At 38.2% G+C, this 14,505-nt stretch overlaps 1 long non-coding RNA gene across 5 annotated transcripts in view; it reads right to left on the minus strand.

Moving 5' to 3' along the window:
* Positions 1-14,505, minus strand: part of LOC145551099 (uncharacterized) — a 134,548-nt gene that overhangs the window by 44,711 nt on the left and 75,332 nt on the right. For all 5 annotated transcript variants that reach the window (XR_014086902.1, XR_014086901.1, XR_014086898.1 and 2 more), the window contains one exon: positions 8,532-8,593. This is a non-coding gene — a long non-coding RNA (uncharacterized LOC145551099). The remainder of the gene's footprint in view (positions 1-8,531; positions 8,594-14,505) is intronic.

The following is a 14,505-nucleotide window of genomic DNA, read 5'->3' on the forward strand; positions in this document are numbered from 1 at the left end:
TGAATAAAAAAAAAGAAGCAAAGTTGTTATTACAAAACAAACTATATTTTATATTAATGGTTTATTTCCGATATTTGAGGAATTTGGTAAAAAAAAAAAGGGAAAAAAAACAATTTGAAATAATCCACGGAAAGTTGGATGGATGGAAGTTATCTTGCTCTGAAATGTAAGTCTAGTCTTTTTTTCACTCAACAGACTGACTAATATTTTGGTAACGGTATTTGACTATAAATGTTCAGAGCACAATAATTTAAAACAGTTAGTCACCAAGCTTGGAAAAAGTAATGTAACCAGTAAAATGCCCTGAAACATACAATTCAACCTGATATGTGTTAGTTTGGATTATATGCCCAAGTTTCACTTAATGATCTAATCCAAGTTGCTATATATAGAATCAATATCAACTATGTTTTCGTCAGATTATTTATTTTAGACAATTTTATATTTACTTCCAACTCTCACTGAATGGGAATCAGACAGAAGCAGCTGTACAAGATATTGTCAGTTTGGATGAAGCCACTGGAGAAGGTGTTGAGTTCACCCATGCAGCATTCTGTTGTTTTGTAGCCCAACAATGACTAAAACTATGCTATCTCAAATGCCTTCTCTACTTGTCCTGTGCAGTAGCTCAGCTCTGATCAGAAAAACTTGTTCCATGAAGTCTGGCCTATGGAAACAAATTGCCTCTGTGTTGCTTATTAAAAACCAAACAGTCACTGAGCAGATATGCCCTGTCCCTAGTAGTACCACAGGCAACTCAAAATATTTCTTTCCAGGAATCTGCTGTGCTGTGACTAAGAAAACAGAACCTGTAAAACAGAGAAAGACAAACAATCCTGACAAACTTGTCAATTTTTGGTTGTGATATTGTTTGGGTTTTAGTTAATTTTGTTACAATTTCTCTGCAAAGAGTTACGTTTTGTTTTTCCTCCACACTTCTAAAAGTCACTCTTTGAGTTCATTGCGTAATGCAATTCTGAGTCCAAATTGAAGAACCTCCAGATATCCCAAAATCCAGGAGAGGCCATCTATCACCACATACCTTATTTGGAGTGATCATTTTTGGCAAAAGGAGCAGCAGTTTCAGAAGAACTGATTACTCCTCCACCTGTAAGAGGTGCTGAGGTGGTAAAATCAAAGAAAAGAAAAGAAAAGCAAAAGGTTCAGAGAAATTGCACAGCCTCATCTGACACATTTGCAACATAACATTTCCTGATTTACATCTGGCATTCTTGTTCAGTTTGTTGGACGCTCACTTAGTTTTCTGAAATTGGGAAATTCTGTTAGTGTAACATTTCTGTTTTTTCTGTACCTTTGTAAAATCACCTATTATATCAATTTTTTCCAGCTTTCTCTCTCCTTCGCCTGCTCCGGGGTATAACTTTAGATATAGCTGAAGCGACTCCAGAAAACTCTGAAATCTTAATTGCTTGGAATAATCAAAGCGACCATCGCTGACTCTGTATGGAACTGGTTAAATCACTTGGGTATAGAGTAGATTCTTCTTGTGAAAGGTTTCCATACGGGGCAGTTGAAACCATAAAGACTTGTTGCACTGCTGCTTTTCAACAGGAGCTCAGTTAACACTTTCCTCAATCAAAGCCTGATGCCTAAAGTGTCTCAAAGAATCATCACTACAGGTTTCTTTTCATTAAAGTACAGTGACTGTTTTCCTCTCAAAATTACAATTAGATATCAAGGTTCAAAATTAGGTCTTGAAAGCCCGTTTTTTTTATACTCCGCGGCAGGAATGAGTAACATCCAGAGGTTCAACTAAGTATTTTCTGCGATTTATGCAGAATGGTCCCCATCGCACTTGTTAGATTCTCTCTCATGTTATTATGATACTTCCACTTTCCTGTCTGCATCTTGGTCCGATCCTTGTGCCACCCATGACAGATATGGCATTTGCCTACTACATATACGGAAAGCACTACTGATATGCTTACAGTACTTCACTTTAGGAAATTCAAAGTATTCTTTTAAAGTCAACTCCTACACTGAACTTCTAGATAAGTAATATTTTCTGTGGATTGTCATGACCTTATGGTCACCATAATGCCAGTTCAGTGTGTTTTCCTTCTAACACAAACTAAGCTCACCTAACTCTGTCAGTGGACTGAGCAAAAAAAGGAATTTATTGGGTGGTGTGTAAGGTGTTTTATGGTTGGACCAGGAGGGCTCATTTACCGTGAACTGCATGCTCGGTCTTGACCACAGGTATTGATTGCCAGCAATGGTCATGGCGTGGCTGACTAGTTAAAGCCATGCATGTGCCCTCAGTGGGAGATGAAAATGAGGCCTTTGTGTGTAATGATCTGTGTATGAGCAGGGAGAAGAGGCCGCAGAGAAATGAAACGATTCCCTTTCTCTTTCATGAGAGGAACTGCACTGAGCCATGCTTGGCTGCTTAATGTGAGATTTGTTTTTTGAGGGGAAAATTAAAAAGAGAGAGAACAGAATGAGATGGCAATCGGAGGAAAGGGAGATAAATGCCTGAATATGCAGGCAGTGAATGAGAGCATCCTGATGCTCAGAGCTGAATGTGAATCCGTCTATTGAGGATAGAGGACAGATATGATCTGTCTAGAAACTGGCAAGACCAGGTCTCTGTCACAACACTCTATGTGAGTTGGCCACAAAAACAGTGGTCCCTAACAAAAAAGGAGGAAATGATGAATAAAAGACAGAAGTATCTTTTTGTTTTCGAAGGTGCAACTGCAACTTTTTTTCTCTTCAATAAGAAGCTAAGAGTGACGACTTACAAATGTGCCACCAACAAAAGGCTTGAGTCCACATACACTGCCCAGCAGTCCCCAACTCCAGTTACTATACGTTAACTGGGCAAACTTCACTGCATCACTGCTTTACAGTAAAATTGCGAGTCACAAATAAGCAACACAATTCCACCATGAATACCACTTCTATTCAAGGTCTGAATTTGTGAGTTGTCTGCAAGATGTGCGAATTGGACAATCACGCATTGTCAAAATCGTTTGGAAATGGGCTGAGTTCAAGAATAGAGTGGCACTTCCTTTACAACAGCTGAATGAAACAGCTTAAACAGCAGTGATGGTGGGTGTGAAAATGCCAATCACTGGGAACAACAGATAGGGCACTGTATTCACAGAAGGAAGTCATATAAAAAAAAAACAACACTTCTGCAAATCTGGAAATAAACAAGTCCAAATTCTCAAAAGATCTGCATTTAGTCTAATTGCAATGCAGGAAAAGATGTTATTTAAAGACAGTCTGATCTTGAAAGTAGCAGATGAAGTGTTACGTGACCTCATCCCCAAAACCTCCAACTTCCAACCTGCAGGGACAAAGGCCTCATCACCACAAAGGCCTCATTAACACAAAACCCTTTGCCATCATTAAGACATTTGCAGTAAAATTAATTGAAAGACAGATTAAAAATAAATTAAGAAAAATGTGTTGCAGAATGCCTACGTGCACTTCATAAATCACCCTGGCAAAGCCAGGAGCTGCCTCCCCATAATTAACTGCAGACTATTTATTTTATCCTGACGGTGTAAATTAGAATTCAGACGCACAGATTATATTAGGGGTGTCTGCCATGCGGAACTGCTGAGGGGTGTGCAGAATATTTTAAGGATACAAAGAGGAGAACAGAGAGAGTATGGGAGAGAGAGACAGAGAGAGAGAGATAATATGTAGAAAGGCAAACAATATGTAAATGCACACAAAGCAGAAAGATTACATTTGCGTCCCCGTAGTGAAAGTATTTATTCAGGCACGGCATAAAGAAACAGGAGACAACACAATTAAGAGCGACAATCAAGTGTGTGATTAAATGAAACTACAACGCTTGATTAAATGAACCGTTCCATCAACTCCTCATCATTAAGAACAAGATTCAAATTCCGCTGCAAGTTTAAGCAGTGTGGTTGGCATGAAGCCTGTGATAAGTAACAGACTGGTGACATAACACTGCCCAGGAAATTTCTGCTCATTTTTTCCCCTGCTGTTTTTTGCCGCGTTCTCCTGCTGGATCACAACCTGGTCATTTCACATGCAAATGCAGACCGAACCTCTCCTGCCAATCAGCCGCAGACACCCCCCACAGACACACTTGTGTTCTCCCAGCATCTCTCTTGCTATCTTTGCACCTTTCAGTGTTACAGTCAGCGTTGGCCACACACTGCCTCCTCGTGGGCACATTGCCCATACTGGCACAGAGCCAGAGCTGCTCTGCCACACTTGACGGGCAAAACACACCCTCCCTCTCAACTTGCTCAAATTCCCCATGCTTTCTTTTATCTGAATGCCTGCGGCCGTCTCCTCCGTCTTTTTTCTGCACCGCAGCTGAGATCAACACTTTGAAAGTATGCCCTCCAACCAGCCTGAGAAAAATGCTAGCACTCGTAGCACTAGCACTGCAAAGGAACAAATGAAGCCTATTTGAATTCCTGTCTATTATGTAATCAAACATGACACTAAGTTACCTTTAAACAATGTTACATCGATGCACTGAATCAGGTATCCGGTGTAAAGACGGATATAGTTAGCCACTGAGAGAAAGTCAAATTTTATTGCATAAAAAGAGCCAGAATTTGAGCCAGGTTTGAGTTGTTTATCCAAGTATTGATAAGACGATATAGTTCAAGACTCTCAGCAAAGTGAACATTAACCACACAAAAATACTTTAATATAATGTTGTGCAGTGGAGCAGCTCAGTGCCGACAAAACACAAGTAAAGCTTCACTATTACACCTTGCTGTGAATAAAACCCTGAAGAGCAATATTTATTTGTAATCTTTTGCATTTCTATGTACACTTAAAATAATGGAATGGGTGTCTTGGAGTACGTTTTTCTAAAAACAACAGGTTATCCCAAACACTGCATCCTACTTCCATGTGAAGCCTGCAGTGATTTAGCTAAGGTCACTGCAATTTCCCATCTCTCCAACAATTTCTTTCTTTTGATCACTAATATTTTTAAACCTATCACTTACTGTATTGTGTTAACTGGGACGTTATCAGAAGATATTATGAACAAGGACGAAATTAGGCTGTGTATCTTTAAGAAATCATTTTCCTTGCTTGTTCTGTGAAACGTGTCCCACTGTGACAGCCTCGCAGAGGGAGACTAGTGTACTATGCTGCTCCCAACACAGACTCAATTTAAAGCCGACTGTTTCACAGGGTTAGATCTACCTCCCCTCTGAGTGTAATTTCGGCTTCAGTGTTTGTTGCATATTTCTGTATTCTGAGCTTCAAAATTCCTGCTGTATTTTTTTTTTCTGCCTGAATAGTGGAGGGTGGCGAGCAAGAGGTGGGTGGGGGGTAAGAGGAGGCAGTGTGAAGGATAAGACATGATCCAAGTGCCGATCGCAGCAAGCTTACTTGGTGTCAGATATATAATGGATTTTTTTTAAAAAGTAAATATAATTTATAAGTCAGTTATGAAAGATCAGCATATCGGTTGTGAACGCCACTGCTAAATCCACACTCACCAAACTTTACCTAGCCAATGCTTGCAAAGCTTGTACCTCAAATAAAAAATAAAAAAAGGTGATTTTTTTTAACAGTCATGGCACGAAGAACGACCAGTCTGCCTCAGATGTATAATTTGGTTTCCTTGGTGAGTAAAAAGCCTTGGAGGTGTGCATACACAGCAGTCATGTTTGTTAAGATGCATGGCTAGTGCTGGCCTTTCTTTACAAGCACACGGGGAAAAGAAGAAGAAAAAAACAAACAAACAGTAAATCACCATAAAATAAAATAAAAAAATATATATACTTATTACATTCTGCACACTGCATACATTCGCTTCCTTTACATATTGCCCAGGCACAGCGCAAATGTGCAGTGCTGCACATGGGCAAAAACATGGTATGAAAAATGACAGCAGGGAGGGGTAACTGCAGACTGGAATATAATGGTGTGTTGGAGCGAAGGAGAAATAATCATACCTAGTGAAGGGGGAGAAAACGGGGGAGGGAGGAGCAAGAAGAAGATGAGTCTGTGCCCTGTAGCAAGGAAATGGAGCTCCACTGCTTGGCTGCTGGATCCCTGATTCCCTGGTAACACTGCCCAAGAATTTCCTTCAGAAAGGTGTAATACTATGAAGCATCTGTTCTCTACAAAAAAAAAAGCAAAAAAAAAGCTACCTTCACACTCTAGAAGCACAGACAGTATGGATGCTCTGGATGGCTAGGTTTCCTGCTGTATTTCGTGTGTATGTTTGTGTTGCAGAAGTAAATATTTAAACCCTCAAATCAAATTGCTGAACCAAATTCTGCAGTGACACTGATATTTTAGCTGCTTTCTGTTCTCCAACTACTTATGATTAGTCCAAAAATCCTCCAGCAGTTCCATCTTTTGCCGTTAGGTGTCTCTCTTTCACTTCACATTACTGAAACGCTCTCTCTCTCTCTCACTTGCTCTGTCTTTCTCTCGCTTTCTGTCAGTCTCTCTCTCTCCCTCTCTCTCACCAAAAAAGGGATCCTCCAGTCCTGAACTCCCATCTACACATAATATATACACCACCATTTGAAAATGGCAGCTTTTTGAAAATTCACCTTGATTATCAGACATTAAAAGTGACTTCTCCAGAGCTGAGTGTCTGGCTAGGGGGATGGCTGCAGACAGCAGAACAATGCAGCAGGCTTGGTATTAATGCCTGGTTGTGGTGTGCAGGGAGGGGAGAGGAGCCAGCCCTTTGTTCTCTCCTACAGCCAATTATTTTTTACGTGTGCCTCTTTTCACAACAACAAGAGAGAATTTAATTTTAATGCACTCTCTGGAAAGAAGGGGGAAAAAACATCTACAGTACGAGAGGGGACTAGCGTCAGCAGTTAAGTGTATATGCACACATTTCTGTATGAGGCAGAGATGGATGACACAGGAAACAAGAATGACATCTACCCAAACACACACAGGCGCTAGAATCTTCTCATGCAATATGTTAAAACACCAACAGTCTTAGTCCGAAATTCATACCAAAACACAACGGTGCGCTACCTCACCCTGTGAAACAAAGAAGAAGAAAAAAATAGACAACCACCTAAAACCGCATATGTATATCACTGCTTATACACAGCGCATTTTATCATGTTCATACCCAGAACATGACTACAAAAAAAAAAAGCAGTGTGAAAATAGCAAGAATTCCTGATCAAGAGTCATAAACAATAAAACCCTAGGATTGCTGTTGGTAGGTATGCGTTCAAATATTTTTCTAATTGGAAGGGCACTTTATCTTGCTGTCAGAGAGGCAGTAAAAACCAGTGGTGTTCCCAGACGGAGAGGAACAAAGCTTGCTGGCCTTTTATTAGTACTAGAGCTCTGATATATGCCTCTGCTCGAGGCTTTCATCAGAAACCTGGTCCTAAACACATAAACAGACACACATATACACATGAAGCAGCGTTACCAACTGGCTGCAGTGAAAAGCCAAAGTAACCATTGTCGAACATTTCAGTCGCTGCTTTTTTCCCCTACACACATATTTCAGCAAACACCAGAAAAATACAACAACAAAAAAATGTTGCCAGCAGGAACAGAAAATTATTTTCAAGGTTTACAGGTTAAAGCAATGATAAAACATTGGGGGGGAAAAAATACACAATAATGAGTTCAAATCCAGTAACAACAAAGCAGTATACAATGAAAATAAAAACTTCAGTACAACCAGACAGAGAGAAACGCTGCAGAAACCAGGCAATGTGCAAGTTTTAGGTCACAGGAGAATAAATAATAAAAAAACAACACAAAATACAGTAAACACAAATATAACAGCACAAACATTTATATATCCATCATGCAATGCTTTTTATTTCTAAAGCTTCACTTTAAAAATACTAAAATCACCCTAGCAAGCTCAAAGAGAACCATGTTCACATGTACACCCAGCTATACACACTCACAAGCAACCAGAACGGCTACACACAAGCTAAATTAAATTTCAGTCCTTGGGCAGACAACTAAACTCCTTGTGTCCGGCACCTACTCCCCAGCACGGTAAAACCAATTCTCTGGAGATGGTGGAATTAAAGGGCAGATTCCTGCCTGTTTATGGTTCTCACTCTCTTCGTCTCTCAATCAAATGTTTTATTGGCAATCATTTGGTCCTAAAAGTCATGGTCTTGTGTGTCAGCTGGCAGGGTGACAACAGCTGCTGGACAGACCAGACCCCACTCCCAATTATTTACACCTGCATGAGAGGGCAGCAAAAAGCTCTAATTAACCCTATGTATAAGGGTTGCCACAGACCTTCTGCTTCGGATCTGTCACACACACACTTTTATACTGTTAAAAATATATTCAAAATCATCATTAAAAGTTGTTATTAATGTGAACACAAGAAACGTGCTTATTAATTTGTTCTAAAGGCAGAGGGAGTCTGGAGCTGGCTCGTGGAGAAGGACATTTTAAATCTATTACTGTTGCCCCATTAATGCAATGATTACATATGAAAAACATATTACACTGTGCACTACTTCGGCAACATCAGACATCAGTGTTTTGTTTTCATTTTGAGGTCTGCGCAGCTGTAACTATACCTGCTGAGGGAAGGAGCCATGTTGGATATTTTGTCATACAGTGGGAGGGTCTTCACTTTGGTCTAGAGACAGAAAGAAAGAATGACAATTTAAAAAACATGCAGCATATCCATTCTACAAAACTATATTTGTCTGCTGTTGTTGTTGTCCCATTGTAGGTAATTTCAGTCATAGAAAACTCTTTATGTTTGATATATCTTATCACCTTGTAGGTACTTGTTTTGATATATTTTCCAGCCAAGTGACTTACTGATGTGAAAAGTCACACTAAATATAGCAATCTAATTTGAACTGAACACATACAATTTAACAAACTAAAATGAAGCTTTTGCAAGTTATATAATTTTTTAACATTAAATTGAAATTTTCAGGATTAAATTGCAATCATAATGTTGGTAAGCATTCCATGCATGCCTTATCCATTCCTCTGTATATTGTGTCAGTGAAGCATCGTTTTCTCCACTGCAACCCCCTCCCCTCTCTGCTGCTCTCTCCTCTGGTGTCTGGCAGCAGTAATCTGTTCCTGAGCTAGCGCTGCTGGGATTAGGTAGTTGACTGAAGGTAGGATGTATGCGTCATTAAAGCGGAGAGCACAGTGTTGCAGGAGGAGAGACAAAGTCAACAAAGGTGACATGGAGACAGAGGACACGGAAATCAGAAACACACGTGCCCAAGTGCACACATGCACGCAAATGCACATCTGCATAAATAACAAACAACAACTAGAAAGAAATAGAAGACCAAATCTTTACTATATGCTTTTAGAAACATGTGTCAACCTGCATCAGTAGGCATAAAATACATCTTCTTGTCTTTTAGATATAATTTTCTTAACCTAAAATGAAAAAGAATAATGTGCTGTTGCTGTAATTTACGTCTTGGAGAGGGGGCATGCATTAAGCCAGAGGCACTAATGCATAAAACACTATATATGCTATAGATAGATAGCACCAGGAATGGCTTTGAAAAATTTGCAATGTCAAATTAGAGGTGCTGCTTGTTTACAATGTTCCAGATGTACCTTATTACCTAGATGTACCTCATCTAGCTGAACTTGTTCATTGTTATTCTTCAAAAAAACACAACCTTTACTAAGGCAACCTACAAATGTGCTGATAAAAGTGAGCTTCCAGAAATATATTACTGGAATATATTATATATAACACTTTGAATCACAAAATTCACAGTGTAAGGAAGCAGATTCTATCATTCTAGTATTAATTAAAGAAACATTTTTAAACCTCAAACAGCAAAACACCTATAACATGCATTGATTAAGGGAAATATGCATTTCTGTAATAAGGTAGATTGCAACATAATGTGGGTAACATTCAGTCCTACAGCTTGCTGCAGAACTTTCCAATAAGTTCTGCAGCAACTTATTGCTGTTAACTTTCAAATAACAGCAGCACAATAAAATGTGCTGCTGTTATTACAACTGCAGCACAATTTTGAATGTCAAGAGTAGATCATACGATGCAGGTGTTTCAATGTGATATTAATTTTGGAAAAGCAACTGCAAATTCAGCGGGTATTATTTCAGTACACGGAGCAGCACCGTTAGCAATAATGAAGGACTCATTTTTACCATAATGCCCATTAACGGTGGCTCATTAAGTCCAAACAGACATAAATTTCCTGTAGTTGGTCAGAACCAAGTCCAGTCTGTCTTCACACCAGAAGCGAACCGTACCATTTCGAAGCACCTCAAAAAGCGGGTCTCGATCAGGTTCTTTGGTTTGAACCCGGATTCGCTTGAGTATCTTCACACCTGCACAATAGGTCCAGACCAAAGGGGAAAACAAACTGTGGTTTGTTTAAAGTGGACCAAATGTGTCAGGTGTGAAAACACCCTAAAAGCTGACCTCTCAGAAACATATATTCTTCTGCTTTTGCATCTGAATGTTCATCCGTTGGTTGATAGAAATTTTGACTGGCTCTATAGCAACCTTTCATAATCTATCTGGACATGCTAACTGTTCTAGGAGCTGATCTCTTTCCATCCAGACAACACAGCAGTTGGTCTGACCACTGACATCCAGATGCTGGTCAGTGATTGGTTTAAAGTCAACCGAAGATTAGAAGTAGCGGAGACTGTCTCCACTCATCAGCCACATTTAACAGTCAAATTGAAACTGACTTAAAAATGAAATTCCAAAATATTTGTCAGGGTTTGGTAACTATTTTCTTAAGGTTGTATCACAAGACAGTACCAAGCAATCTATGTTTTCTGACTACATAAATTATTATTTAAGACAAAAACTGACCAAAATAATCTGCATTGCCTGACACTGTTGTACACTTGGGGCAACTGTTACTCATTGATGTGCTCCATCTGCTCAAGCATTTCACTCAATGATGAATTCTGCAAGGAATAAATATCAACCATGAGTTCTACACCTAAAAACAAGACACAGGTAAGTCTATAAACATTTAAAAAAGAATGATGGATACTAAGTAAACAATTTTCTTTTTGCTTCTGAGGTCAAATCCTCAGGTCAAAACTGAGGATTTGACCTCAGTTTTGGTCAAATCCTTTAACATTTGACCAAAACTGAGGGACTCGATTTCCATCTATAATGTGTTCAGCTTTTTTTGAGTTGAGTGGTCTCATAATCAATGCCTCTTCACATAAAAAGGGAAACTCTTGGATAAATATAGTTGATATATTTTGTAAGCATTCACAGAACCATCTACAAAAATGTGAGAAATTCTGCCTAAGCCACATTACATTTTTAAGAAAATGTAACATCTCAATCCCCAACCAGAGAACATGACATTCTAATGATAAAGATAAGCATTTCTTAACCTGTACGGCTCTAAATCTTGCTAACAAAAAAAATGACACGTTCAAATTATACAGAATCTGCAGAATGGTGCTTAACTTTTCTGTGGAGACTGTAATCTTGTCAACTTAAATTTCTGCACCTGAAATTATTGCATGATAACAAGCTGTAGGTGAAACATCAGCTGCTTAGAAAAAGAGTGTCTACTAATATATCTTACATGTATAAGTTAGTTATGTTTCATTGAATTACTCTATTTGAAAAGCACTTTGGTAAACAATAAATGTAAACATTTTAAGCAAAACTAAAAACAAACAAAAAAGTTGGCATTTTCTGTAATCAAGGTTTTTTTTTCAAGTATCAAGATACACTTATCTCACCTAATCAAACTTTATCATCAGTAATCCACCCACAGAAAGAAAAAAAATATTTAATTTCTCTCCTCTCACTTATACAATATGTCTTGAGTAGATTGCCACCTTGATTACATCACTGCAAGACCCTTATGCAAAAAGTTGTGGCCAATTTAACTTGAGCTAAAATAAAGCTATTATGCCTTTCATGGATTGTAGTCTGATTGCAAAACGTGTGCCCTTATTGATGACTCAAAATGTGGTAAGTGTTATTCATTTTCATCTAGGATGCCTAGGCTTAAGAAGTCACAGTTTTACATCATTAACTTTTCCTTTTTATGTGAAAAACTTCCTCTCTCAATGTTTTGGAATGAATAATAACAGTTTCTTAAAAGACACATATATATTTCATAGTTCTGCAAAAGCCTGCTATGAATCCATTATTTATAATTATTACACTTTTGTTTTATCCTGACTGTTCTTTCTTTACTATCAGACTTTGTTCCTGTCTCTGTGAGTTTTAGTATATCAACCACTAAAAACATACATTTGGTAAGAGGAGAAAGGGCAGTTAGATGAATGCATGACACTTGTAACACCATCCATCCATCCATCCATCCATCTATCCATCTATCCATCCATCCATCCATCCATCCATCCATCCATCCATCCATTTTCTTACACCCTTGTCCCTCAGTGGGGTCGGGAGGGGTGCTGGTGTCCCTCAGTGGGGTCAGGAGGGGTGCTGGTGCCCATCTCCAGCCAGCGTCACTTGTAACACAGCATTCAAAAATTACATTTGATCAGTTATTTGTGAGTGCGATACTCAACACACAGGTAATGCAACGTAGATTGCAATTTGGTATACAGCTCCACTTGCTGCTTATTGAAAATTGTTTTTCAATAGGAGGTTTTTAGGGGTCCGTTTTATTTTGCTGCTATAAATCTTACTGAGTCACTATTCAGTCCGTATTATAACAAAGCATGTAGAGCTACAGTTAATTAGGTAATTATGAAAAATCACTGGCAATAGATAAAAGAATATAATAATATTTTTTGTCATAACAGAAAAATGCAAATTTGATGATTCAACAAAGTCTTATTTTGAATTGACTGATTATGGTCGATTTAATCCACACTTCCATCAATTCCTCACACTCATCATTGTAATCTGCAGAAGAACAGGGAATAACTGACAGGATGTTGTATAGAGTAATATCCATTTCAAATATATAAAGTCATAGGAATTTGACATAAAATATTAACATTTCTTGGCTAGAACAAAAATCTATTGAGAAATCTACATATATCAAACAATATAAACCAATATGAATTAAAAGTTTGCTTTAACCTTGAAGTAAAATATAGCTTGTACTCGGGGGTTTTGCACTCAAAGTTGAGTATGGCATGAATGCCATGAATGCACGCACGCACACACACACACACGCACACACACCCCCCCACACACACACACACACATATATATATATACATATATATATATATATATATATATATATATATATATATATATATATATATATATATATATTCTAATAACAATCAGTTATGTTTATTTATTCTAACCCAGAGTATGATACAACAAAATAAGTGACCTTTACCGACATGAAAATATGTACTTGTGCAATGTCTGATTGGATCAGTGTGTTGCTTGGACTCAGAGGTAACAAAATTTCACCAATTAGGTAAAATAAAGGACATTCTGTTTAATTTTAAATATTACCCGATACATTACAGCCGCTGGATTATAGTTATAGAATCTAGAGAATCACAATCATGGTAGGTCTAATCTGATTAGGCTCCAGACAAAAAAGAGAAACAAAAAGAAAAGGTTCTGACCACTTAGTACCCCATTCTGGTAGATCCAACCGAGTTTCTGATCTGACGGTCATCAATAAAAACATATTTTATTCATCTATTGGTTCTGTTTTGTTCTGCCTGCTCTGGTGATAATTTATGAATTGGCTTTGTAAAAGAAGCTATCTGCTATATCACTCAGACAATGGTAAATGAAGGAATTTTTACTGAAATTACTGCAATACAAACATGACAAACATCTGCACCACCAGAGTTGTACCACCTACTGCAAACAAGGTAAGCAAAATGCCATCTCTTAGCACAAAACACCTCAAACATTGACGCTACATCATAAGACCATACCTGCACAAAAACAAGTCCCCCATATATCACCTAAAACTAAGGGTACAATTCACAAAGATTCACTCAAATTTGACACTAGACCCAGCAACATAGGCATACAGAGGCATTATGTATTCCTATAAAATACATAATACCATTTAAAGGGATGGTATTATGTATTTTGTAGGCACATAGTCCCATTTTATAGCATCCAGTAACTATGTTACCTTCAGTTGTTATAAAAATGCTGTGTATATATATATCAAACATAGCTTAAAAGAAATTTGACGCCCCATCACATCAATTTCAAACGTCATCACATCAATGCTTCTCTATTAATCCTTCTATGTTAATCCTATAAAAAAACAGATTTCTATCATTTAAAAACAAGCTCACTGTCCTCCAATGGACTAGAGTGTCATCACATCTCCAGCAAATAGACATTGTGGCTGTGGCAGAGCAGGATATTTGCTTCATAAAGGGACATCTGTACAGTAAGTAAATATGGATGAGAAGTGAGCAAATCTGCAGGTCCAACATCTCTGAGGCATGTTCATGGCAACTTGTTGAATCTTTGCCAAAAGGAATTGGGGCAGTTCTGAAGTAAATTGGGTCTAACCTATTGCAACAGGTGACAAACCCACTATTGATCTACCAAGTGTCAGAGTGGTTGGT

This window comes from Poecilia reticulata, chromosome 3 (assembly GCF_904066995.2).
Source record: "Poecilia reticulata chromosome 3, P_reticulata-male-v2, whole genome shotgun sequence".
NCBI lineage: Eukaryota > Metazoa > Chordata > Actinopteri > Cyprinodontiformes > Poeciliidae > Poecilia > Poecilia reticulata.